We start from the raw sequence: 25758 nt of genomic DNA, 5'->3' as shown, positions 1-25758 counted from the left end.
ACGACGGGTGATGGAAAGCGCTCGTCCTCCGCGTGGCCAGCCGGCGGCTGTCAGTTGCGTAGCGCCAACTGTCAGCTAGCGACCTCGGAATCCTGAACGTTCTACGTGCAGACCGGTACCTGCCGCCCTCCTCCATGGCGCGGCTTGCCAAAAAACCACGTCGGCTTCGAAACGGCCCCTGGGACGGGCTGTCGAAAGGGGCCACGGACCGCACGGAGAGCGGCAGGCGGCAGCACCGCGTGGCGCTCAGCGCGGCGGGTGGATCGGCGGGGCCGCCGCGCCGAGAGGAGGACCGGCCCCGCCCCGCCCCGCCCCGCCCCACAGAGCGGCCCGGCCCGGCCCCTTGTCCTGCGTGCTGTGGGAAGCGCGGAGTCGCTCGGGCGAAGGCTGAGAGGGGCTTGTGGGACGGCCATGGCACCGCTGAGGGACTGCAAGGTACGGGTGGGCCGGAGAGGAGCGGCGCAATGACGGAGCCGAGCCGAGCCGAGGGGCCTTTGCGCGGCCGCAGGTGGCCGGGCGGCTGTGCCCGCTGTGCCCGCGGGTCCCGCAGCTGCCGGGAGAGTGGGCGGCGAGGGCGAGCAGGTCTCTGCTTCGGCCACCGCCGGGCAAGGAGCCCGAGCTTGGGAACTGCGGCCGCTGCGGCTGGGAGGGGCGCGGGAAGCCGGGCCTGGCGCCGTGCGGCCTCGTCCGGGGTCGTCCCGAGAGGCGCTGTTTGGGGAGCTTCGCTCGCCCTGGGGCTCGGACGGCGGGCTGAGTGCTGCCCGCTTCCCTCTGGGGGAAGCCAGGTAACCCGTGAGCTGCAGCCCTGCCTCGGCTGCTGTCTCGCCGATTTTCTGCTCGCTTCTTTCTGAACTCACGCTTGCGTGTTGTAAGAAAAGGAAAAAAGTTTGTGATTTGATATTGTCGAGTACTTCCAGGCGTGCAGTGTGAACTCTCCGGTACTTGAATGGTTGGAATGTGAGCCTTTAACGAAATTTCAGTGAGAAATCTTTAGAATATCGTTTTTAAAAAATGTCTCCCAATCTACCTAAAAGCTTTGACAATGAAGACACTAAATATGTGGACAAGATGGGAAGGGAAGCACCTGAGACTGTATCTCCCATCAGTTACAGGAGAGAGAGGAGATTGTTTCATATATATATACCCTATATATATATTCATGTAGAGAGAGAGAGAGAGAGAGAGAAAGAGATTGGGAAGGGATGACAGGCAATGGAAAGGAGATAGGAAATAAAAGCAAGGAAGGCAAGAGGGATAGTCAGTACCATGGGTCTAATGTAGCTTGTGACTGTCTGTTGATCCCCGGAACTAATCCAGTCATGATGAGAGATGGGAGAAAACCGGGAAGCCTGGCAGCAAGTAAGGAGGTTCTTTCATAAGGCATGTGTTTTTCTCAGGAAATTTCTCTCCAATTAACTTTGTTTAGTGGATACATTTTATCACCCACATCTCCACTTCTTTTTTCTTCTTCATATCTTTCTGTTAGCTTGATACTCCTGGCCCTCCAGATCAAAAAAGAGTGGTGCCTTCGTTGCCATGCGTGAGGATTATCGCATTTTGCAGTGGCCAGTTCTTTCAAGCAGGGCCTCCAACCCTCCTCCAAATTCTGCTTATCTTCATACTGATAATCAAAAGTTGTGGCATGGTGACATCCACTACTTGCCCTCCTAGATAATTTGCAGTTGTCAGATAGAGCCTTATCGCCAAAAAGGCCTCATAAAGTGAGCTCTGAGCCAAGGTGTTAGGGCAGAAGGACCAGCACAGTGGAAAACTGGTATGAAGAATGAGAATGCTCACAGAAAAAAACTCCACAAAGGAGCAACCTCCACTAAGAGAGCATTCCTGAGTGGCAGTCAGCCCTTAAATTAGGTCCAAGAGGGTGCAGCCTGGCTTTCAGAGCTGATTGGGTCTTTTCTCCAAGTGCTCAATCAGTTCAGGTGGTGATTCAGCAGTTCACTTACACAAAGGGGGGGGAAGGAGGGAGGGGGGGGAAGGAGGGAGGGGGGGGAAGGAGGGTTGATCACAGATTGTGTGATGACAAACTTGTGCTTGTATTGCCATCCTGCGGGGGAAAGCGTCAGCAAATCATCGCTTTTGAAGTCTGCTGGCTGTGTGTGGGCAAAAGCAGGGCATGGAATACGCAGTTCTTTTTTTGTTTATTGTGCAGGCCTGGCAGGATGCTGGACTTGGGCTGTCGACTGCTAGCAACGAAGCCTGTAAGCTATTTGATGCTGCGCTAAGCCAGGTATGACATGAAGCAAAAATAAGAGAAGGAGGGTCTTGTGCACCAAGTAGTCTTTGCTGTAGCTGACTTTTGAATTTCGGACTGTCTGGAAGATGAGAAGATGGATCTGTTTTTATCGATTGAGGAAAGAACACTTAAGCAGTCACTGCTAGTGTGTACTTAGACGCACGCCCGTGATTCTTTCCCACAGCAGAGTCAAATCTAACAGGTGAGTTGTGGTCTCAGAGGTGTTATGCTCTCGCGCATTTTCTGGGAATAGGCTGAGGAGCCAGAGCCTGAGACTGAGGCTGAGTTCAGCCGCTGGCTGTCAGCAGAAAACCCAGTTAGCAGGGAGCTCTGCTGATTGTTGCAGCTGAGGGAAAAGCTTCAGCTGGTATGCTTATCACCCCTCACACTAGAGAATCATGGAGGAGACGTATGCTGCTTAGAAACTGAAGACTGTTAGTTCTGCTGGTGGCCAGAGTACCTTAAAGAAAACATTTCCTCTGTTTTCTTCCTAAGTAAACTCAGTGTAGTAAGTGTAGAGATTCTCTTTTGTGTTGCTTCCTTTAACTTTAACCTGCCTGGGATCCTGGGCTACCTGATCTAGTGCCTGTTTGACTGGTTGGCAACCCTGCCAGCGGCAGGGGGTTTGGAACTAGATGATCTTGGAGGTCCCTTCTAGCGCAAGCCATTCTGTCATTGTGTGGGAGAACGAGAAGATGCCCAGCGTCGTTGGCACTGTCTCTCCCTTTTGCAGTATGCAACGTGGCGCAACGATGAGAATCTAGGAGGTATTGAAGGGTGTCTTTCCAAGTTAAAGGCTGCAGATCCAAATTTTGGTAAGTGTAACCTTCAGCTGTTTGCACGGGAAGTGCTGGATGCTACGTAAATCACTCCAAAATAATGCCTCTTGTTATTTATCTCCGTTTAACTTTCAATGGATTCAAAGAGCACAATAGTGTTATTTGATGTGGCTCTTTTTCTGCTACAAAACAGAGTTTTTCAACATAGTGACCACTGCTAGCTATGGATTTTCTCCAGGGACGATGGAGAGCATGTGTGCCACGCTCGTAAAAATCTGCGCTAGCAGAGGTGGCCTCTTGTTGGCTCTGCTGAAGTGTATCACCTGCCAACTCGCTGTGTTGACACCCACTGTTTGGTCTCCATAAGTGTTCAGCAAGCGTCAGTAAGGTCAATAGTTGTCATTGCTTCCACGTGGAGGAATTCAGGGACGCTACTTTGCTTCATATGCACCTCCATGTTGTGGATCAGTGTAATAAAATGGGAGGTATTACTTTTGGAGCAGCCCTTCTACCCTGTTTCTTTGTGTTCACTGTACTTCATTTTGGCAAGTAGCAACTGGTGTGTGGGGTAGAATTCTGTAATTCGTCGTTAGAGGGGGGAGCAGGCTGTGGTGATGTTTCCGTGTTTTTTCACTCAAGTCCTCTGTAATGCCTGTCCTGAAGGGCAATGAAAACTGGAAGCTTATGAGTCTTTGCTACAAAGGGGACCCATTTTCAACCAAGCCAACCCAACCCTGTTCATGCTCTTGTAGAGATGAATTACGTTCATTGCTGTACTGCTCATGATGTGACTTGTTGATTTCCATAGTCATGGGACATGTCATTGCTAACGGATTGGAGCTTATTGGCACTGGAAGCTCAGTGCGGCTCAACAGAGATCTGGGCAGTGCGCTGAAAGCAATGATGACGCTGTCAAGATCTCAGCCTCTGACTGAGCGGGAGAAGCTTCACGTATTGGCCTTGGACATGTTTGCCAGTGGGTAAGTGGCTGGCCCTGTGGGGAAGGGGACAGTGGCTGGTTTTGTCATTCAGGGCCTTCTTGCTGTTGCAGCGTACTGCTGCCTTAGCTGTGTGTTCTCCACTTTCTTCTCGTGAAGAGTACTGTGAAGAGGATAAGCTATCAGAGGTGATGTTTTGTAGGGTTGTGTCCTAGCAGTCTAACCAGTCATGTAGCAAAGAATCAGGATCAGGTGTTTGTTATTGTTGTCAAATGTGTCTCCCAGAATTGTATCACGATCAGATTACCCCTCCCCTAGGAGGGGAAGTGCAGTATGGCCTCTGACATACCTTTAGCACTTCTTTGTTTTAAATCCGTCTTAATTACATCAGTGGAGTAAAGGTTTAGAAATGGGATACAATTATGTATAGCTACTCTAAGGTCTAGTGTAATATGATAAATTTTTTGAACCGCACAAGCAAATCCTCAGGCTTACATTTCATAGAATTACAGGAGATGGAATGGAACACAAAAGACTGTTGAGTCCACCACCAGATGAGTCCAGATGAGTCTTGAATATCTTCATAAAAGGAGACTATGCAGCCTCTCTAGGCAAGCTGTTCCAGTGCTCCTAGTGTCAGAAAGTGGAGTGGGAGATGCTAGTATCAGCAGTTCTGTAAAGCATTATTGTTCCATTCAGTACAATGAATTTCTGTGCACTCTAGGAAAGTAATCATTCACTTTTATTGTTCATCAAACGAGTGAACATGGCTTTACCTCATGTAATTCATAGCAAAGGTAAAGAGGAAGCTACCAAACCCCTGCTAGTGTGGGTTCAGTTCCCACTGGAACAAAGGTGTCTGTGTGCCTATGACTGTAGATCAATTATCGAATTATAGAATGGCTTAGCATGTAAAACATCTTCACGAAGATCAGGCTGAACTACCAAGTTCCATAACTATGTAACGTTCTCTAGTGTCAGGTCTACACATTTCTTAAATTCTTCTGGGAAGGGAGGGGCTGGGACTTCTCCACCTCCCAGGGCAGGCTCTTCCACACAGTGCAACACAGTAGTCAAGGTGCAGCCTCACTATTGCTGAGTATGGGCCCAATCCTTTTCCTCCTCTCATTGACCACACTATTTCTGCTGCAGGCCTGGATGCCATTGGCCTTGCTGGCTACCTGGGCACACTGCTGGCTCACATTCAGCTGGTTGTCAGCCAGCACCCACCGCCAGCTCTTTTTCTGCTGAGCAACTTTGCAGCCACTCGTGCCCAGGTCTGTACCACTGTATGGGGTTGTTGTGACTCCAGTGTAGGACTGGGGGCTTAGTCCTGTTGAACGTCGTGCAGCTGGACTTTGATCTAGCCTCTCCACATCCATCTGCAAAGTCTTCCAGCTCCCAAGCAGATAGCAGCAGATCTCTCTGTCCCAAGTTCGTGTTCAATTTATTTGTTCCTTAAAGAAAAAAACGAACATAACTAAAATTTGTTCAAGAAGAAAAAGGCATTTGTTGTTGAATCTTCTCTTTTTCAGAATAGGAGGAGTTTAGAACTGACAGCAGGGGCAGGTATGCATGTCTTCTTTCAATGATTAAAATTCTTGTTTATAGACAGCTTCCAAGAGCTTGTGATGTATGGGAACAGATTCTACAGAACCATCCGACTGACTTGCTAGCCCTCAGATTTTCCATGACACTTATTTCTACTTAGGATATCAAATACAAATGCGAGATTCTGTTGCTCGGGTTTTTCCTTTCTGGACACCTGACGTTCCTCTGAGCAGGTAGGTCATGCTTCACTTTCAAAATTGCTCCGTATCTGATGTATGCATACTCTTTTGTTTTAGGTTCAACACATCTAAATAATAGGATCTGTTAGAAACAGGAGCGTAGACAAGATTAACAGCTTCTAGATGAAGTTGAGTGAATTATGGGTGACGCCAGCTCGATCATCTCCCCCGCATCCCTGCTGACGCTGTTAGTGAGGTTGTTCTGTTCAGTTTTCAGGAGTGAGCAGTGGCTTACTCAGTGACTTTTGCTGTCAGATAAGGCTCGTGTCATGTAACGCCTAAGGTGGAATGGTGTACTCACTGCAGGCGGGGGGCAAAATGCCCTCAGGCTCTTGTGTGCCCATTTCCTTGTTCCTTTTTTTTTTTCCTGTGGACAAACGCACTGTACCTCAATATCCAGGACAGAATGCTTTTCTCTTCCACAAACAGTGAAGACAGTGTAAACTGAATATTAAGCTAGCAATGAAGCTATGGCATCGCGCAGTCTCACGGCTCAGAAGGCAGTGTCATTTTCCATCAGTGTCAACTGACGCAAATGTGAAATCCTTTGTTGTTTTTATGTACTATTTATGCTAATGTCATTTGTTGGAAGGTTGGACTTAGCAGTTTGGACTGAGCTTTAGTAAAGGTTTTTTGGCACAGTTCTTCCAAAGTGCAAACTCTTATCCACTTAATTGGGTACAATTAAGGAGCATTAATCCCTGGAGCCTGTAACAGCCCAGTTTCTTTGGGCCTTTATTGCTTAATGATGCAACCTTTGCCACATTGCATTAAGGTACTTGCGTACAGTGGACAGTGAAGAAAGTGTAGATGTCTGCAGTCATATGTGTTACTTTTGAGATATTCAGGTAACTTTTGTGGCAGCACTTTCTTACTTCTGAGCATCTGTTTTTTCATTTTTACAACTGCTCTGTGCAACTCTTAATTCCAGCTTATCCAAAAGGGTAAATGTCAGCAGCTCTTAAATTATTGGTGGTATGCTTCTTGTCACTGATTCCTGTGATGGCTTTTTTGGGCCTCCCCTTTCCTACGAGGAGTAGCTCATTGTTCTGTACTCTGCAAGCTGAATCCTGTGAGTCCTATAACAGCAATGTGGTTTGCCACCGCCACCAGCAGCAGCCTGACAGTGGATGTCTTTCACTTACAGCCTGGTGGGTTGAAGGAGCTGGAGTAGTCACTTTCACAAACCAGAGTGTGTGTTGTCACACTCCCACTCACCACGTTTGAAATGTAAATCTGAAGTCACTTGTGGATGATTTCTGTTTCCCTTGTTGGTAAAATTCAAAGTTGATTTGAAAAATGGCACGACAGTGGTTGAGACTAACTACAGGAATGGAGACACTGAGTCTAATATTGTCTCCGTTATCTACAATTCAGCATTGGGAAAATTGTGTGCCCAGTTCCATGTTATGCTTCAGGCCATGCAATTAGTTTTTAGAATATCTGTTGGGCATGAGGGAGGGTTGATCTTTTGTTAAGTACACACATTTATAATAGGTAGGCTGTGAGCTCTTCCTGTTGGTCCGTATTGTGAAATACGTTGCAAGGACTGGTTTTAGTTAAATGCTGTTTCTAGTATGTATTTCATTCCTTGCTTAAATCTAGTTCTGAATGAGTGAAGTGTTCTTTTCTATTTTGCTTAGCTACGTGAAGGGCTACTATGCTTTGGACTCATGGAATCAAACTTTTTTGATCGTGCAGAGAAGCTTGCCCGTGAGGTAAACTGCCCGTTCTTGATGGTGAAATGTTTTTAGAGTTGTCAGTCATGTGCTCCCTGTCTCTGAGTGATGTTTTGCACAAATGCTGTAAACTGACTCTTCATTACTGCAATTTTTAGTAGAAGTAGGAAAGAGCTACTGAAAATGCTCAGTTTCATAGGAAAACTGTTAATAACTATCCCTTAGTAGGATTCCTTCATCTATGCCTTTTGCTGCATCCCCCTAAGTGTAGCTGGCTGTTAATTTCTAGTAAAGAATGTTAAATTGATTTATTGTAATCTGCTCTTGACAGTTCATTCTGTTTGGGTTCCCTCTCTGTGGGTTTTTTTTCTTTTTTCCAGACACATAGTCATGGATTAGTGAGCAGTTGAGTGTACAGTGTTCCTGGGGATCAAAATTAGTCTGCATATACCCTTTTTATAACGATAGTAGTTGTGTTTGATCTTCTGCAGTCTTCAGGATTATTGCTGTTGCCTTGTGGTCTTGGATGGAGTTAATCTCTAATGGGTGTCTTGGCAAGGTTCTGTTGCATCAGGGACAGATGAAACTGCTACTCACTAACCTTACAAAATGGCTAAGATACTGTGGCATTTGGAGCAAGAAGGAGTTATTTACTCCGTATTCAGTTCTGGCTGTGGTCTTGAAAAAAGCACTTGCTTGCAAGGAACTGTTGTAGACTGTATTATGCCTGTGCATGCAACTCTTTCATAGCCAGTTCTGACGTATGTCTGTGGAATGAAATGTTGTTGGATAAGCTTCATTGAATCCTGCATTCTGAAGCTGTTTTGCACATGTTCACCTCTGTGCAGTAGAATTCAGGAAATTAACCAGAAAACTTTTTCTTCCTTTCTGTCCGAATCAGTCTTTCAGGTGTAGCTGGTTGGAGCAGGCCAGGGTTGTACCTAACATCCAGCCAGTAAAATTAGTCTCTTGTTTCCCTGTCACCTGTAATAAATGGTTATTTGCCAGTTTGAGAGAGTCATCACGGTTTCCTTTTTTCACTCATAGGCTTTGGATATAGAGCGGACAGATGCGTGGTCTGTTCATACTGTAGCTCACGTAAATGAAATGAAAGCAGAGGTGGAGAAAGGGTTGGCGTTCATGAGGAAACAGAAGACAACTGGAAGGTAAGCTTTGTCACAGCATCTCTGAAAAATATCTTTGTAGGTCGTCTTTGCCTGCTCCAGCCAAGTCCTGCAGTTCTTCATCTCATTCCTTTCTGCCTGTGTATGTGTTACAAGCAATGCAAGGTATTCAGAAATGAGTAGAAGACTTCACTTGAGGTGCTGTTATCCATGCTGATTTTGAAGCAAGAGGCAGAAAAATGTCCATTCTGAAGGGCACGTACTCTGGACCACCTCAAGCCATCTTTACTGAGATTACTCGGATGCCAAATTGCACACGAGTTGGGAAGCGTTCATGCAGTCTGTCCTCTGTCAGTGCCTTATGCTAGCTGGAGTATTGTTTAAGTAAAACAACACACTGCTTTTCAACAAGAGTGTAAGTTGTACATGCACACACCATGATGTTTTTGTGACATAAAGCCATGGTCACTGCTGGCAGATGTGGCATCAGATAAAACTTTGCTGTGATTATTATGGTTCATTGATATGCACATGTTCATAGCAGCAAAGTAGGCAATTATATTTTCATAAGCCTTTTGCTTAGACTGTGAATCAGACGTCAGTACCAAAAATGACCAAAGATGAGCTGTGAAATAACACATCAAAAACACACAGTTCAGAAAGCTCGTGTAATTAGTTTTGTTCTTGTGGTTGGTTTTGGGTTTTTTTTTTTTTTTTTTTTTTTTGTGTGTGTGTGTGTGTGTGTGTGTGTGTGTTTGTTTGTTTGTTTTTGTAGTTTGGTCAGTTTTCTTTGCTTCTGGATCTGAAAGGCTTCATATGTCAACTGTAAGAAAATAAAAGAGAAATGATGCTTCTGTCTCTTTACTAGTCTTCTGAAGTTGCTTTGTTTATCTGACTAGTTTGTTATATAGAAAAGCATTGTATTGGACAGCTTAATTAGTCTGTTATGTGGTCCTTTGCTGCAACTAAACCTTAATTTTTGTTTGTGATGTACAGCCTGTTTTTTCCTGACTATTACCCATGAAGCAGGTAATATAGTAATGTTCAGAGCAGGAGCTTGTGTGGTTTGCTGTTGAGAGAACTCCCAGGAAATTATTTCAGTCAACTGAGGTCATCATTTCTCCTCACCCTAAGAATAAGGCCGGATAATGAGACTAGATGGATGGTTTACTTTTCAGGTGTTTTTAAAGTTAATCTGTTCAGATATCAAGCTTAGATGTGCAAACAACCATCTCTTGAGGTTCATATCTGTCATGTGTTTAGAAGGCATCTCATCCTTTGACACAGTACTTTTAATGACAGTTTGGGTGGCACCTTCAAAACCACCAACAACCATTTTTGAAATGGCTCTGTTTTGGACTCTGTTTCTTAAAATAGTTCCATGTCTCTATCATTTATAGCCTTTATTTGAATCAAACAAAATGTGGAATAAAGCAGAAATAGAATTGTCTGATATATCCTCTTGCCTGGTCCAGTATAGTTAAGACTTATAACAACTAACGTTGTCATAATAAGGCTTATAATAGCTGACGTTGTCATAATGAAACGTATATATTCACTTACGCAATATTGTTCATTTTAGCCATCATGAAGCCAGTTAAGATGTAACTATGCGGAAGAAAGCAGAGCTCTCTAAAGCCTTAAATATAGTTGCTTGTTTTTGGAGTGATCAATTTTCTAATGATTGGGATTACCTATCTGTACTGCCAGAGTATTTGGGCTCTACTTGTTGCCCATTTCTCATTTAGCAATTTAATCTCATTCGGAACTCCAGGTCAGCAGCAGAAGAGGGGTTTCGTTTTATTCAGTGAATATCCCATACTATTATTCATATGTTGTTTGGTATGTTCATATGATAGTAAACGTGGTATGATCAGATTTAGGCCAAACACTTAACTTTTGAGCTGCTGCTGTTGATTTTGTGGTGTAATATTAAACAAGGAAAGATTACTACAGGACTTATTGCAGCTTGAAAAAGTTCTGACATTCACTGGGTATCTTTATGCTTCCTGCAATTGAAGCACTTGTCAGCATGATAATGAAGATGCTTTTTTTACTTGTGAGTAGATTAAATTTAACTACTGTGTTGAGAGAGAATGAGAACAGAAAAACATTCTGGTATTTTGGTTTTTCCCTTAAGGATAATGGAATTATATTCCTGTTTGTCTATTTTCAGCTTGCTCACAAAAGTTAACAGCAATTACATTGCCTTGAAATACGGGCTAGGAAAGAGCATTTGAGCTCCTGGTGTCAGCTGGGAAGTATGGTGCAAGGTTGGTAATGGTCAGGGAATATTCATCTCATCTGAGGAACTGCCCACGTATCTGGTATCTATTTTGTAGTCGGTAGTAAGACATAAGTTTGAGAAGTGATTACTCAGTCTGAGATGGAAATGTAGGTGAGTAGGAGGAATGGCCCTCATAAGGTGGGCCTTTCCTGCACACTGTCTAGCCACATTGCTTCGGTCAAGACCCTTACATGTTAGATGAGACAAATCTTACTCTTGTGACAGACAGTTTGTGGATTTTTTTCCGAAGGAGTGCTGCAAAAGGGTGAATTCTCCTGAGGCATCCAAGGGCAGTTCTTCTCTGGAAAAAGACTTGGGGAAACTTTGATTTTTGTAGTGTCTGCCTGAATTGGAAAGGAGCGAGTGTGAGAGTGAGAGATTTCATGTAGGCCAGCAGATGTGAAGTTCTTGTCTGTGCTGTCTTTTGGAGCACTCGGCAGTTGAAGAGGAAAACCGAAATCTGCCTAGGTATGTTGAGATGAGAAGTTATTGTGTAAATCATAATATTTCTCTCCTTTTTCTTTTTTGCAGGGCAGTGATATGCTTGCTTGCCACAATTACTGGCACTGGGCTTTATACTTTATGGAAAAGGTATGAGATATTTTCATACTGATGATTTATGGTCCAGACAGAGAATTCATCCAATGCTAGCTAAAAGGCAGTCCTAGCATTTATAGGGATTTATAGGTTATTTCAAGGGACGCTGCTATAAAATAGCACAATGACGTTTTTACAGGATAGTCCTGTAGTACCATTATTTTGGCAACTTTTAATTACACTGAACAAAGATCCATTATCTTTGCTAGAATGTTGGAGGATTGCTGTGAAATAATCTCACTGATTACACCTGGCACGATTATTTGATGGATATAAGAACTTGGATCACCTATTTTTAGGAAAAAAAATTACAGAAAGTTCTCTTCAAATTCAGTACAAAGCTGCTGACCTCAAAATTGACTGACTGAAACAAGACACTAATCTCTGTAGTTCAATCTCTGTAATTCAAGTGATTTAGGATCTAGTGAAACTCTTTTGTAATGATTGCAACTTGCCCAGCATATCAGGTTGCAGTGCAGAATTTCCTTGGAGTTCATAATGCTTAGCACTCGTCACATTTGTCTCCTTAATGAATTGAGCCCAATTTCATTGAAGAGGTGCCGTCCTTTGGTCAGAACACAGTGTCAGTTGTTTCTGCTTCGTAGTAATGACATAGAAAGCATAGCTCTCAACAGTAGTCTAGTACCTTGTTTGTTTTGCCACCTTCTGTCCATACAGATTTTTTTTACAGCTTGCTTAAGAAAGTGCATGTTTTATGAAACAGTATTTTTTTGCAAAGAATCCTGAAAGAAAGATGAGAAAGAGATGAAACCTCATCTTTCTCCTTTGCGTGAAGCACACATCAGTATTTGTTCTCTTTATTAAATGAAAACTAAATATACTGGTTATTTTAGGTAGTAAATCCTGCTTTATCTTGGTCTTCTCTCTCTTTATGTTTGTTTATTTGTTTCTGAAGTCAGGAGACAATGAAGTAATGTTATGGCATTTCTTAATTGTATTTATATCTTTGGTTGCTACCCATCTCTCTTGCTTAGTCTTCCAGAATATTAATCACATGGTCCTTGTTTGCTTTTACAGGGGGAACATGAGGCCGCTTTGACAATTTATGACAACCATGTGAGTAGGAGCCTTTTATATTTATTGAAGGACATGCTGCAGATTGTGATATGTGTTTTCTTCCTTCTGCAAGAAATTGAAACCTACCATAATTTTGTGCAGCGCATGTAAGTTTAATTATCTGAGTAATTTCCTGGTAGCACAGCTTATGAACACTTGTGATTACAGATAGCTCCCAGGCTCCTGTCGGGTAGAAGCATGCTGGATTTAGTAGATAGCTCTTCGATGCTGTACAGGCTTCACCTGGAAGGTAGGATATCCCACTGTAATTCTTTTTAAACAGTAAGGTGAACGGTTTTCTTTTTGCCTCCCCCTCCAACACACACCCTGGCATGTCAGAAAAGTGTTTAAAGACACTTAGAGAGCAAGCTTGGTCAGTGTTGCAGAAGAAATCTTGCCATTCTGCTCCTGAGAAAAGCCCCAGTGTGATATTTATAATAATAAGCTGAATTGGTTTGGGTGGAATAGAGTTAGTATCTCATTCAGCTTAAGCTAACATGGGTCACGTATTTATTTATTTCAAAGTTCTGCTTACATTGTCCCTGGAGATGTGAGGATGAAAAATCAAGTATGTTAGCCTCTAAAAAAGCTATAGAGCTTTCTCTAAGCAAATTTCAAATTAGATACTTCATATTTTGATATTGATTAGCCTCTGGCTTTTGTGTACTCCTGTAACTCATTGGCATTTCTTCTTACATTTTCAAAGCTAAAATTTGTATTCCTGAACAAGGCAAAGAGGAGTGACTTTACTTGTATGCTACTGAAAGACCAATGGTGCATTGGGTTTATTTATGAAATTCATCTTATGACTCTGCGTTATTTGATTGCTGTGGGTGAATTGGAATGAACATCATCTCTAGGCAGATGGGAGCAATCTCTTAAAGAAGAGAGATCCTCCCATAATGCAATCTAGAGTATTGGTGATAAATTACTGACAGTCAGTGAACCCTTTGCCCGGATAAGGCAGGCTGTAACTAGACATTGCAATATAATTTTGCCACGTCAGAGACTGTGTTTTTGAGTTCAATAGCAGTGCTATCCATGGCACGTGATGCTGATACATACTACTAAGCAATGCTCTTGCCCTTGGTATTTTTATTAAAATAATATCTTTTACTGACAGGTGTGAAGCTTGGAGACAGATGGGACAATGTCCTGAAGCGTGCAAAGCAGCACAGCAAAGACCACGTTCTTCTTTTCAACGATGCACACGTGTTGATGTCCTCACTTGGAGCCAAAGACCACAAAACTACGAATGAGCTTTTAACAACTCTTCAAGAACTTGCCAAGTAGGTTACGTGAACTAAAGTACTGTGTTGAATAAATATTTTGGCCTCTGAGCATCTGAGGGATGGTTTGTGTGGCTTGCAGAAGTGTTCCCACACGCTCCTCTCTGCTTTACTGCCTCACTGGGTGAGGCCTGGTTTAAATAGAGCAGTGTCCATTTAGGTCACCTCTGTAATTGTTTTTGTGAGTTGATGTCGAGAGGAGCTTCTGTTTGTGGTAAGCAAGAATCTCTTGTGTTTGTCACAGCCCCTATGGAACGTTTGCCTTGTATTTTCTTGCTGTGTGTTCGTACTAAGTTACGTTATGTGCAGCGATAAAGGATTTCACCTGCATAACAATACGGACACTGTGCAGCGTGCCAGCTGTCTGTGCTGGTTCTTTCTGCTCTGTTTTAAAAGAAAGTAACAGTTAGCTGGTAGTGAGACTGTCATAGTCCCTCTCTGGGAAATTGATTTCTAAGCAGTGCTGGAATAGTTCTTGAGAATTTTGCTTTCGAGTTCACTTACTTGCATGAATTGTGCATTGAAGCTTTTCAACTTAACAGTGTTGTGTTTTTCACTCACACCTTGATCAGAATTAAAATCAGGGCAGACTTCTCTGGCTTTTTCCCAGCCAAGGTGATATGTTGCAAAGGCTTGGACTGGTGACGTGTGTGAATGTGTGCAGAATGAAATCTGATTGACTGATGAGTAATGATAGAATCATAGAGTCACAAGGTTGGAAACAGCATATAAGATCTTCTAGTCCAGCCGTCTCTCATCACCATTGCCAGCACAAGCACTACACCATAATAAAAAGGTGCAAGTAAAATAACCTCAGCAAAAGTAACCTGAAAAGTAAGTATGGTACCTGAAATATCACGCTTGGTTGAGTCAAAAGTAATTCTGTCTGCAGGCAGTGCCAGGCTGGCATTAAGTGTGCGTATTTCTGATTTGATTTATGAGAGTTAATCACTTTCTCATTGTACAGAGAACCTGGCGAAGACCACGAGCTTTCTCTGGCTCCCAGTGTGGGGTTGCCATTACTGCAGGCTTTGGTGGAGTTTGAGAATGGGAACTGTGACAAAGCTGTAGATCTGCTGTACCCGATCCGTTACCAACTGATCCAGCTAGGAGGCAGTAATGCTCAGGTAAAGGACATCAACAGAAGGTGTGACCCGAGATGTGACTCGGTCCACTTTCAGTAGCCTCCCTTAGGTGCTTTCATTATTAAGAGCCCTTGATTCCTAGAAAAGGGAACAAGCGAGCTGTGCTTGTGACTGAGTCCTGTTTGCCAGCACTTAGCAGCAGTGTCAGCTATTCAAGGTGCCAACAGGAAAACTTCACTTGGGGGCTGTTTTGTAACCAGCAGTACTTTCTCGGTTACTTACTAACTTAGCTCTTGACTCACTTCTTTTTTCAGAGGGATATTTTCAGCCAGCTATTGATTCATGCTGCTTTAAATTGCAAATCCCAAGCCAAACAAAACCTCGCTAAGTGAGTATTTTTCCTGGTAATTTTTTCTTTCTGTGGTGATAGGACTGTTTTAAAGTCAGGATGTAGCAGAGTAGCTCCAAACAACTGCGTCCGTGCTGAAATTACACGCAAGCATTCGCGCTGAATGTAGTAACACTTAACTAAGATGAGAAGCACAGTAGCTGTCTGTTCCAGAAGGGCAGTCTTACAGTATGGATGATTCGTTTGTGTTTGTTGAAGGGCAGTTGACTTTCAGATGTTCTGTCTTACCCTGTGGCATCTTGCCACTTGGTTGTGTACTTAATGGACTCCTAAGGTTTGGTGACCTGCTGGAAATCAAGATCATCCTAATGCTAGCAGCTGTTTTCCTGGCAAATAGGATGAACAGATTCTGATATGCCTGCTTGCTTTCGTGCAAATCACAAGAGTTTTGTTTAGTAGAAATCATAGGTGTTCCTCGTTGTCCTGCTGAGAGTTCTGTTTAAATTTATTAACTGAGCCTGCTGTGCAGTTAAAGGAACGCCTGTCTCCTCAGGACAACGTGAAGCCTTGCCTGTTTGCCTCTTGAAGTCTTTTTGAAACACGAGTAGTAGATGGAATATCAGAACGACTGTTTTGTGCCCTCTGCGTGCTGGTTTTCAGTCTGTGTCAGTGTTGGAAAGAACTCTTCTGCCTGATCTGAGTGCCAAGGCCAGATGTTTTCAGCGAAGGAAATCAAGAGCAGGTCTTTAGGTGTTGTCTTCCTGCTCTTGTAGGGCTGTTGCTGAGAGTCTTATGGGAAAAGTGATGTGCTCAGTGACTTTCTTCCCGTTTTCCTGCCACTTATTCTCCTTTTTCAGGTGCCTCCTGAGAGAGCGTGATGTGATGAGACCAAATTCACCAATGACAGAGCGACTCATAAGGAGGGCAGCGGCTGTTCATTCAGTGGCATAAATCTGTCCTCACTGCTAGCAATAAGCTCATCAATCAAAGTCTGGGTGCTTTGGGTGGAGGGATGCAGTGCTGTAAAGCATGCTGGAGAATCCCTAGGAGCGAGAGATCTGATGACAGCTTACTTGGAAGATACAACCTGAAATGCAACAGCTTTAAATCCTGGATGATTCCCCAAGGAAATTAGAAGATTACCTGCTTGTAATGCGCAGCTACCTGAATCTTCCTGGGACACCGTTTTCTAGTAGAGTTTCTGTGCAGTTCCCTCTGGGCGTGCTCATATTCAGTACAGTAGCAGTGCCAGGCTTTCAGTCATTCATTGGCCCAGTTTGTTACTTCGTGAAAATATGTTAAATAATCAGTAAACTTTCCAGACAATTCAAATGGACCTTCTGAGCATACGAACAGAAAAGTATGGGGCCAGAGCCAATAGAGTGTGTCAGGTTTTCAATCCACTAAGGCTTGATTTACACTGGCTTTACCAATCTGTCTGCCTTCAGAATCTGTTTCCTGGTGCATATTTTTAAACACTCTCTTACAAGAGTAAGTTACATTTTTTTCCTTTCAGTATGTTCCCTCAGATTTTCCTTAAATTACTAGGGGAATGAAACCAGACAATGGGGACAATAGCTAACTGCTTGTTTGGACTATTTTAATGTGGATAGTTGCTTAGCATGTTATCTTTTTTTTACTAGAAATTTTAAGCCTGGATTTCAGCTAAAACTGTGCGATCTCTGAGTGTTAGTTGTAGCTACAATCTTAGCACTTTCCTTAACTCTGGGAATGTCAGGCCTTACTACCATCTCGATAGTGCACATGCCATGTTAGCAAAGTAGTGTTTAAAACTATTTTTCATGCACTTGAGAGGGACATTGGGTATCTCAGTGCAGATAAAGACTGGAAGGAAGCTCTCATGGAAGGAGAGCTAATAGTAACCAATACAAAGCTTTATCCTGCCGCAAATGACTTATCAGGCTTTGATGCTGCAAATAAGGCGTGATATGAACTGTGAAGCTCTGAGAGTTTCTGGTGCCTCTGGATTTCTGCCTCTGCAGGGTAGCAGAGGTAACGTTGTCTTGGAGCAGTAATACAGAATTCCCTAATGGAAGGAAGATAGAGTTTCAAAGCAATTTTAAGGCCTCCTCTTGTTCCAGAAGAGAAATGCTTCCCTCTTTAACTACCTAAGCTCTGACATCTGCAAGCACTCCTGAACTCATGTGCCTGCACCTCCTTCCTTCCAGTTCAGGCTCATCCCCATGTCCCACTGCAGTTTTCTCTCATATGTAATCCTTGTCATGCAAAGCACTTGTGTAGCTGGTCGTGCACTTACCCTGGTGTTCCTACACATAGACTTGAAATGAGCAAGTGCCTTGCTGCCAGCCTTCTTCCTTCATTTAAGGAAAAATATTTTAGCTATAAGTTGTTGACAGTGTGAAATCACTTAAAGGCTTGCAGCCTTTTGAATCCTGGGGAGAGCCATAGTTCCCAGCGTATCAGCTAAGTCAGTAGTTTATGTGCCCAGGCATGGTCCAACTCATTTTTAGTCTGTATTTCAAGCAGTGACTTCAGCAAATAAATTTTTACTCAATGAATGTCAGAAATCTTACTAGGCAACAAAAGCCTGAGAAATCTGCTGCCTGCTTACAAAATGTGTATCCTAAGCGATGAATTGCTATGCAAATCTAAGAATGACATTTTTAGTACTTCTGATACAGTATGATTTACAACCTTGTCTGCTTTGCATCAGTAAATTCAGAGATGAGCTCAGCTGAACAAGAAGCGTGTGATTTCTTTGCCTCTAAGGATGAATCTTCTAAATGGGTTATTCAACTTGAGTTTGTAAACCTATAAAATATGCTTTGTCTTTTTTTTCCATGAATGTGACTAGAAGCTTTTTTCATTCATTAGTACTACGTTTTGCTATAAATGAGCACTTTTCTGTTTTTCTGCCCCATCTTTCTCTTCTTCCTTTTATTTGAAATGATACAACTGGTCTTTCTGAACCATTTTTAGTAACTGCTATGTAAAATAAACAACAAACACACATAGCTTGGTCAAGAACAGGAGGAGAAGCAGAGGAAGAACTTAACTAAAGAGCGTGCTGACTCCTAGAAGCTCCCCTTTTGAAATCTCAGTAGAACAGTTGAAAATCAGCTGTTACAAATATTATCACAGAATCACAGAATTGTAGGGGTTGGAAGGGACCTCCAGAGATCATCGAGTCCAACCCCCCTGCCAAAGCAGGTTCCCTACACCAGGTCGCACAGGTAGGCATCCAGGCAGGTCTTGAACATCTCCAGAGAAGGAGACTCCACCACCTCCCTGGGCAGCCTGTTCCAGTGCTCCGTCACCCTCACTGTAAAGAAGTTCTTGCGCACATTTGTGCGGAACTTCCTATGCTGCAGTTTCCAGCCGTTTCCCCTTGTCCTGTCTCCACTCACCACTGAGAACAGCCTGGCCTCGCCATTCTACCCCCCACACCTTAGATATTTATAGACCTGGATCAGGTCCCCTCTCAGTCTTCTCTTCCCAAGGCTGAACAGACCCAGTTCACTCAGCCTTTCCTCATAGGAGAGATGCTCCAGGCCCTTCACCATCTTCGTGGCCCTCCGCTGGACTCTTTCCAAAAGATCCTTGTCTTTTTTGTACTGGGGAGCCCAGAACTGGACGCAGTACTCCAGATGAGGCCTCACCAGGGCAGAGTAGAGGGGGAGGATCACCTCCCTCGACCTGCTGGCCACGCTCTTTTTAATGCACCCCAGGATGCCATTGGCCCTCTTGGCCACAAGGGCACACTGCTGGCTCATGGCCAACCTGTCGTCCACCAGGACACCCAGGTCCCTTTCCGCAGAGCTCCCCTCCAGCAGCTCATCCCCCAACCTGTACCGGTGCATGCAATTATTCCTCCCCAGATGCAAGACTCTACACTTGCTTTTGTTAAACCTCATCCGGTTTTTTTCTGCCCAGCTCTCCAGCCTATCCAGGTCTTGCTGAATGGCAGCACAGCCTTCAGGCGTGTCAGCCAATCCTCCCAACTTCGTATCATCAGCAAACTTGCTGAGGGTGGCCATTATCCCCTCATCAAGGTCATTGATGAAGATGTTGAACAAGACTGGACCCAGCACAGACCCCAGAGGAACACCGCTGGTTACAGGCCTCCAACCGGACTCTGCACCAACAACAACGACACACAACAACGACACAGCATTTGCTGTGATGCTTTTTTGCACAGATTGTGTATACACAAATGCATCCTTGCTCTTGTTTTATTTTTGCCGCTCACTCTGAAGTGAGCTACTTCAATGGCTCAGGTACAATTGAATGCTGCAGCTTTGGATCAATCCAAAGACTTAAGCCCTTAGTGCCTTTTTAAGAGTCCCAGATGCAGGTAAGCCCCAACATTAGTTTACCAGTATAAGGCAGGGCCCCGGGTGAACCTTTCATGCAGTTTGTTGATAAATTGAAAGGCAGTCTGGTTAAACAGGTGGAAAATGAGGAAGCACGGGAAATATGGCTACAAAAGATGGCTATAAAAAATGCTACTGAGGATTGTCAAAGAGTTCTCCGCCCTCTGAATAAGCCTACCCTCTTACAACTAATAGACACTTGCAATAAAGTGGGCACTATGCAGCATCAGTGCAACATGATGGCTGCAGCGTTTGCGGCGATGAAATCAAACTTTTCAGAATTACTTTGCATGTTGTCAGCCAGGTCACTTGCACCGAAATTGTCCAAACAAAAAAGTCACTCAGCTGGCCACCCCGGGGCCGCCTCACAGCCCAGCATGGAGAGCTCCAGCTGCAAGAGTCTTGGCACTAGGCAGGCAGTGGCAGTGTGGCCGCCCAGCGCCATATTTAAAAGAGGTGTCTAATGAGCGGCTATTCACGTTACTGTATTCCCTTTAGTTTTTGATTAATAGCTGAAAGGAGTGTTACTTCATTGCACGTATTTGGTCCCATACCATCTTGCCCAGACTGTTTGCAGAAGTTAATAAACTCGCAGATCAACTGGCAGGTGTTGCGGTTGTACCTAGCACGTTTGAACAGACGTAGTTATTGCATACCTTTTAACACCAAAATGTGAAAGCTTTGCTAATAATTGGGGGAAAAGGTTATGCTTGTGTTTCCACAGGTGCTGGTTCATGATGGGTTCCAGCCAGGGTCATAAAGCCCTTCTTGACTGTACCATCAGCATCTTCGGATCCATAACAACCTTCTGTGGATCCGCTTGGTACAACTAGACTGCAAGTAATCTCTCAGCATCAAGCAATGTGACAACTACCTCAGAAAATTTGTTTTGTGGGGCAAAAGCTACATGTTGAAAACTCATGGAGTTGGTTTGATAGGTGATATCAAGGTTTAGGACTGTGGGTCCAAAAGGTGGTGCAGGCTAATGTGTGTTTTTGTTTTTGCATGCTTGTTGGTAAGTTTTCCTTACATTCAATCAAGTGGTTGTTGTTCAAACTAATAAAGAAGGGGGAGATGTGGGACCATATGAAAACAAAGCACTTTGATATGTAAAAGACCTTGGGATGAGTAAACAAGCTCAGCAGCTACTTGCGCCAGACGTAAACATGCATGAGGCTCCTGGCGAGTACACATGACCAAGGGTTTGTTGCAGGGGTATAAAAGGTTGTGAGTTCCTACAGTAAAGATCTTTGTCCTGCAATAGCAGCAGAATCCATGCTAGTTGCCACTGGCATTGATGTTTTATGGGGTCTGGCTCTCCAGCCAACTGTAGGAGAGTTCAGACTCTGTGAAAGGTGTGTTAGTGCCTGGGTGGTGCAGGTGATGTTGAGAGGCCATGTGAAGCATGAGAACCACGCTGGATTACTAATGTGAAGCAGTATAGACTCCCACAGCAGGGCAAGATGAAATATTGAGGACTGTGCTGGAATTAGAAAAAGCTGGGATCATAAGATCTGCACATAGCCTATATAATTCCCATATGACCAGTATGGAAGTGATATGGCACATGGAGAATGACAGTAGATTACGGAGAATTAAATAAGGTCACGCCGCTGTTCATGTAGCCATACCAAATACCGCTTCCCTAATGGACACATGGAGTAGGGAGATAAAAACTTTGTGTCTAGGACACCATTGTGGAATGCATTCTTCAGTATTCCAATTGGTGAAGAATCGTAGGACCAGTTTGCATTTACATGGGGAGGCAGGCAGTGGACCTTTCAGGTCCTGCCACAGGGGTTCATGCATTCACCAACATTTGCCATAACCTAGTGGCGCATGATGTGGCAAACTGGGGAAAACCTAGTAATGTTAACTTTTACTATTACACTGATGATTTCATGTTGATATCCGACTCACTGGAGGCATTAGGACAGGCAGCAGATTCATTGACCACCTATCTGCAGGAAAAAGAATGGGCTATAAACCCTCAGAAAATGGAAGGTCCGGGCCTGTCTGTAAAATTCCTGGGGTAGTTCGGTCAGAAAAGACTGAAGTACTACCCAGTGCTGTCATAGAAAAGGTTCAGGCATTTCCAGTCCCTACAGCATCAAAGCAGGTGCTGGAGTTCTTAGGTATATTGAGATACTGGTGTTCCTTTATACCTCATTCAGTGCAGCTGCTAAGGCCATTTTATAGACTCACAAAAAGGAGCGACTGTGGGACTGGGGGAGAATGGAACATGAGGCTTTCCAACAGGCGAAACTGGCTGTTAAACAAGCCCAAGTGTTAGGTGTATTTGATCCTACCCTCCCAGCTGAATTGGACACCCATGTCACTAAGGGCAGCTTTGGCTGGGGTCTGTGGCAATGCTGGAATTCCATTCGGATCCCAGTAGGGTTTTGGTCTCAGATCTGGCACAGAGCAGAAGAAAGGTACAATATGATTGAGAAGCAGTTATTGGCTGCCTATCCTACATTGCAGGCAGTAGAGCCAATAACTCAAACAACTAAGATTGTGGTAAAAACAACACTGCCAATGCAGGGCTAGGTAAAAATCTAACCCACCTTCCTAAGATGGGGGTGGACCAAGCCCAGACTGTGACACACTGGGTCACCTACCTCAGCCAGCAGAGCAGTCTATCTTCATCACTGTTGAAGGAAGATCTTCAGAAGCTTCTTGGCCCGGTGATGTACCATAGTGACATGCCAGAAGAGAAGATGGTCACTCCACCAGAAAGGAATCCCACCCAGGAAGGGAAATATTCCTGAAGATCCTTGGTATGTGGACGGGTCCAGCAAAGGTAATCTGAGCAAGTGGAGAGCAGTGGCACTGACACCATACGATTTGAAGAAGGGGGTGGTCAAAGTAGCCAATGGGCAGAGGTGCGAGCTGTGTGGATGGTTATCACCATGGAACCCAGTGACAGTGAACCAAACATCTGCACAGATGGTTGGGCTGTGTACTGGGGTCTCACTCTTTGGATTGCAGTGGGCCACCCAAGACAAGGCCATTCACACATGACAAATCTGGGGCAAGGAGATGTGGCTAGACATATGGAATGTGGTTAAACACAGAACTGTATGTGTCTACCATGTTTCTGGACATCAACCCCTGCAATCACCAGGAAATGATGAGGCCAACACACTGGCTTGGTGGATTGAGAACCCTCTTTCAGAGAACACTGCTCCTGACTATACCAGAAGCTGTGACATGCTGGACAGAAGATGATGGTGGGCAGCAGCCAAAGCATGGGGTCTGCCCATAACAATGTCAGATATCCAGGCATGTCATGATTGTGATGCTTGCTTGAGGATAAGACACCTGTGCCAGAGACGACTGCCCACCTTGCCAGAGAACATAACCCTCTCCAAAGGTGGAAAGTTGATTATATAGGCCCTCTCCTGCAATCTGAGGGGGCCAGATACGCATTAACTTGCATCAACATGGCAAGCAGACCGATGCAGGCCTATCTGGTACCAAAAGCAAACCAGGCCTATGCCATCAAGGCTTTAACCAAACTAATGGCAGCTCAATTTTAACCAAATTAATAGGACTCTGCAGGTCGTCAAGAGCAACCAGGGTACAGGCTTCACGGGATGGCATTTTCATCTGCCATACAATCCAATGGGAGCAGGCCTCACTGAATGTTATAACAGCATCCTTAAGGCTGCTCTGAAGATAGATTCTCGGTCCCTGCAGGGGTGGATGAAGAGATTGCATGAAACCCTGTGGGACCTGAACAACAGACCTAGGGCTGGCAAACCCAGTGCCCTCAAGATGCTTCAAATGACTTGGTACTCCCTTCTTAGGATCCAAATTGCAGGCACTGACAACCAGGTATGACCCCAGATTGGCAATGAAAATAACCTTCTGCTCTCTGTCCCTGAGAAAATATAGAACCCAGTACCCATAGAATAGAACGGCCGTGGTAGAATGCCAAGTAGGACCCAAGTGGTGTGGTCTACTTTCACCTTGGGGGAGATTATTGGAGGTGGGGGTTTCGGTAGTCCCTCCAGTATTTGGTACATAGCCTACTGATACTGTGGTCAACACCCTGTTCTTCATTGCTATGGGGACGCTGATCATGCCCCTATGACAGATCAGGACCCTCTATTTGGCGCTTCATACAGTTATGCAGTCACAGATATCTGGCCAAAGAGTGTAGTATGGATGGCCAGGACATGTTCCAGTAAAAGCCAAAGTCTTGACCCAGGACAGGAATAAGGCCTGTATTGAGGGCAGACCTCCTTCTCTTGGTACCACTGAAAAATCTGCACTACCTCCCATGAGTCTTTGGAGTTTCCAGGATCACCAGAAGGAGCAAAATATCAGCAAAGCTCTGCAGTGTCACCGTGAGATCAAGAACCTATGTGGGACTGGTGGAACATAAGATGAACCTGCACCAAACAACTTCATGCCTCCAGTAACATCATTGAGCACTGGCCCATGATAGAACATGAACTTCAACCATGAACTGATTATCAATCATCTGACACTGTGTCAACCTACATCGTGATGGGCAATTGCATAAGCATCATGGTGTGTTGGATCTCAGTATCAGGGAAGGCTCACCCTCCAACTGGCTTAACCAGTGGCTCATGCTGAGTGTATGGGAACTGCTGACTCTTGGCCGGAACCACTGACTGAGCACCTGGAGAAAAGACCTGGTCAGCCCTGAGAGCACAGGTGAAGGCAATTCAAACTCTTAGATGTCATTTTAGGACTCCACATTTAAGTGGAGTTTTTTCTGCAAGCCTAGATCTTTGGAGATGGATAAGCATTCTTCTTTTTGTAACATCTTCTCATCGTGCTGGTCCTACTTCTGTTACATCCCACATACAGTCTAACTTCCCTCACCCTCACACAACAGTAACTGATGTCCCAAGCACCAGTTGTGACTCCCCACCTAGCACATTTCCTGCTGCGTTTTTGGAAATGCAATCTTAACAATGTGAAAATTTAGCTTCCGTTCTTCTAGATTTGTGATTTGGGCTGACTTTGCCATGGGGCAGAGGGATGGAAGTACATCACTGTGTGTTGCAGCGTTTAGCTCAGTTCTTTAGAAGTTACTCCTTTAGGTAATCAAACACATCCTTAGAATAAGGGTGAATACTCTTCCCACATTTTAAAAACAGTTCTGCTATGACATAGTCATTCTAGGTTTTACTAGGACTTCAAAGTAGTTGCTTACTAAGTGGAATCTAACCAAACTATCACAGTACTAAAGGACTACACCTCAGCTCAACTTTCATTTGTATATTGTCAAAGAATAGGACTGTACACTATGAGGGATGATCTGAAAGTAATGTCTCCTTTTTTTTTTTATGTTGGCCCACAACATCAGAGGTGGATGTTGGTGTATAACAGTAGAGGCTGAACTTTCCCACCTTTACACGTTGTTGCCATGTGACAGATGGCAGCAGAAGGGCAGTCTGACAAAATGGTGTCCAAGATGGAAGTGGGTATGAAGAAAAGGAGTGTCACTGAATTCCTCCACACAGAGAAAAGCTGCATCTGTTGACATTCACTGATGTTTGCTGAGCATTTATGGAGACAAACAGTGGATGTGGGCACAGTGTGGGTGTGGCTGGTGCGTTTCAGCAGTGGAGACAGTGGGTCACCTCTGTTGACACAGATTTTACAAGCATGGCATGCAGGCTCTTGCTCATTGCTGGTGAGAATGCATAGCTAATTCTAGTGGCTATACTGAAAAACAGGGTTTTGTAGCTGATAATTTGCTCTATCAAATATCCTGATAGTGCTCTTTGCATTTGTTGTAGTTTCTATGGCAATAAATAGGAGGTATTACTTTTGGAGTGACCCATGCATCTTTCATACTTATCTGACATCTATACTAAAATGAAAACTACATCCAGTGGCTAGTTCACTAGGTCTGTTTAATTTCGTTATCTGTTTACATACGGAGACAAAATGCACACAAACAAGATGAAAAGTGACCAAAACCATTTTATTTGCGAAAATGGCAAAATGTGATTCAGTCAAAATGAAAGTGAGCGATCTTGAGAAGACATCCTACTTTCCCTTTTAGTATGTTACTGACTTGTTCTCAATTTAGTTGTAAAACAGTCTTTCCTACATAGTAAGATTCCTAGTTTTAATTATTTCCCCATCCTCTTGGTAACTTTCCAAATTTG

At 44.2% G+C, this 25758-nt stretch overlaps 1 pseudogene across 1 annotated transcript; it reads left to right on the top strand.

Annotated features, from left to right (window-relative positions):
* Window positions 1-411: 411 nt before the first annotated feature.
* On the top strand, window positions 412-16196 carry LOC306953721 (tetratricopeptide repeat protein 38-like; annotated as a pseudogene). Its single transcript has 14 exons — window positions 412-435; window positions 2168-2245; window positions 2985-3066; window positions 3839-4010; window positions 5580-5752; window positions 7402-7476; window positions 8485-8603; window positions 11380-11439; window positions 12484-12522; window positions 12691-12772; window positions 13646-13811; window positions 14779-14938; window positions 15211-15284; window positions 16103-16196. The product of its transcript is annotated as a tetratricopeptide repeat protein 38-like (transcript).
* Window positions 16197-25758: the final 9562 nt, after the last annotated feature.

The sequence above is a fragment of the Tetrao urogallus genome (genome assembly GCF_951394365.1).
Source record: "Tetrao urogallus genome assembly, chromosome: 1".
Taxonomy (NCBI): domain Eukaryota; kingdom Metazoa; phylum Chordata; class Aves; order Galliformes; family Phasianidae; genus Tetrao; species Tetrao urogallus.
The sequence above is the reverse complement of the archived record's forward strand: the minus strand, read 5'-3'. Positions and strand labels throughout refer to the sequence as shown.